Source organism: Chroicocephalus ridibundus, chromosome 16, assembly GCF_963924245.1.
Source record: "Chroicocephalus ridibundus chromosome 16, bChrRid1.1, whole genome shotgun sequence".
Classification (NCBI taxonomy): Eukaryota; Metazoa; Chordata; class Aves; order Charadriiformes; family Laridae; genus Chroicocephalus; species Chroicocephalus ridibundus.
The window spans coordinates 8,322,807-8,325,498 of record NC_086299.1 but is presented as its reverse complement, the minus strand read 5'-3'; positions in this window follow the sequence as shown (position 1 = coordinate 8,325,498).

Here is a 2,692-nt window from a genome sequence, read left to right as displayed (position 1 = left end):
TCAATGTATTTACAATGGGCAACTCTGGGAAAATCCTAGCTTTTGACCTTTTGCCCTTTGGATATTACTCTTAGCGTAGTTAGGTGAGGTCTATCTTGAGTAAAAGGCGACTTGCATAAGTAGAGATTGAAAGATCAAATCACAAGCTTCTTGCCTGACTGTTCAGTTTCCTCTCCAGCTTTACACACACTTCTTACAGTGTTTGCAAACACTGTATTTGGGTTCTTGCCCACAATTTTGAAATGTAAATGGGGCTGCTTATACTATCTTCCCTACTTCAAAACTTTGCTCGTGCAGAATTGGTATTGTTATATTCTTAACTACTCCCATGATGGTGCTGAGCTCCGACAAGAAAATATTTGTCTTTTCAGTCACTTTGAGATCCTTGGTTTGTTGTAAGTGCAACATTGGTGTATTCCTTTCTTATTTTTTTTCTTTTCTTTTTTTTTTTTTTTTTTTTTTGCAAATGGGGGTTGAATGTTGTTCACGCATTGGCAGGACTCAGGTGTTTGGAACTGCTGCAACTAGGATGTGAAAACAGCAGCAGCAAGGTGTGCAATTTTCTGCAGATAAAACAAATGCTGAATTGAAGGTCGGAGGAGAAGTAATAACTGTGCTGACACTTGTTTCAGCCCAACATAGACAAAAGTATACAGGCAGGATTTAGCTACAGTCAGTTTGTCCTACTGGACCATCAAGTAACTTTGTCGTATGCTTGCCAATACAGTTAGGATTCAATTCCCCAAAATCTGAGGTTATAGTCTTGGGATTTGGCTCTTGGGATGGGAAAGATGTTGCAGGCAGACAGCAGACCAAAAAAGCGATTGCCCCATTCCAGCCGTGAATGTCATTTCTTGCCATGGTGTGTGGATCTGTCAAGCTGTTTAGCTGCAATATGACAGATTGTCCTATTAATGTGTCATCAAGTGCACTTTTACAAATTCATGGCTTGTCTACAACTAACCTGAAAAAAGAGGCTTAAGTATGAGAAGGCGCCAAAGAAAGTTAAATATTATTAACAAATAAAGTCTGCCACGTAGTTTTGATGGAATGTGAGCTAGTTGGGGGAGGGGTGATATGCTGTTAACTATTTAGCTTCTGTGTAACTTCCCTTCTTACTCTCCCTCTCTTCTCTTCCCCAAACTCCATTTCTCTCAAAAGATGCTTTTAAAAAAAAAAAATAATCTGTATTCTACTTCCCGATTTTGTGCTCAGATTGTTCATGCCTCAGTTTCCCTGAGCTGTGGGTAATTGAGCTGTTGCTCCTGATCCGCCCTGGCTGCCTTGAGAGTCCAATGAAGGAGTGTGCTGGCGTTATTACTTAGATTACAGAAGGCATGGTAAAGGGATTGTTAAAAGAAAGCGAATCTGTTGCTTGCTGGCTGCATAAGGCACTTCAAATTATGTGATCTTCAACCTTTCATCATTCTTGGACTTTCTCATGGTACAATCTCAGATAAATTTTTGCATCACTACATTTGTAGAAAGAATAGGAATATTTGTTCTAGGTGGTGGGGAAGTGACAGATTTGCAGACTGTCCGAGTACTTCAGGGTCTCCCTTATGAAATGCTGGTAGGAGGTGTGTAACCTTTGGTTTTCTGTTATTTTTAATAAACAGCCCGCCCTCCTGTAACGAAATCAGAAAGCCCCTACTGAGCCAGCCTCTAACGAGAGCTAGGGGAAAAAGTTGTATGGAACACAGCTAACTAGAGTATAAAGCAGGAGTTCTGATGTATCAATGTGTGGTGTGATGCTGAGTGCATATTCCAAGCCACATATTTTTAGCTCTACCACACGCTCATGTACAGTTTTACAAACTTCCCAGAAAAATGGTGATTTCTCTGAGATAATGAAGGGGAGGTACAGAATAGGGCTGAGGGGAGGGAGCAGGGAACGGGCATTGATTTAAATCTGCCTGGCACACGGGCCAGCTCCACTTATCAGTGAGTCTAATAGGAATGTGAAGAGAATAGGCTTGACAGCTCATTAGAATGTGATCCCTCCTCCTTTTTTTTTTTTTTTTTCTTTTTTTTCCCCTTTCTTGAAGTTGATGGAAACTCATTCAGGAAAGAAGTACTTATTTGCTGAGGTAAAGCAAAAGCTGAGGAGGGTTTTGCCAGTGTGCAGCTGAGGAAAGGAGCAGTGAGAAAAATCAGACGTGATCTACACTCTCAGAGGTACCTGAAATCTTGCCTAGTGCGAGGGCAGATGAGGATGAAAAAGACATGAGATTCTACATCCTGACGGCTGCTTGTGGCATCGGGACTTGCTGCTCATCGTCTCATTAAAGAAAAGTGAAGATCAGCCCAGCTAAAACGAGAGAGAAGCTAGACTTGGGAAAACTTTATCTGCTCCTAATGGACCTAGGTACATCTTTAGATTCTTTGCTTCTCCCTGTTCTAACTTTTATGATATGAGAAATTTATTTTCTCCTTAGAAGGCTGAGCACTTGGCTGAGCTGTGATGCTTTCAACCTCTTCAGAAGAGCAGTGGCTGTAGCAACCTTGGGTTGCAGTTCCCCGGCATCCTGAAAGGAAAGGATGAGGACTTGTCACTGAGGAAAGGGAAGTATCGCTCAAGAGAGAATGGACGGAACATATTCAAGCCTGCTTTGAACTGAGCACAATGCTGCAAATGACAGAAAGTGAAATCTCCTGTTGAAGAGGAACAACCTAACCACCCTCCTAATGA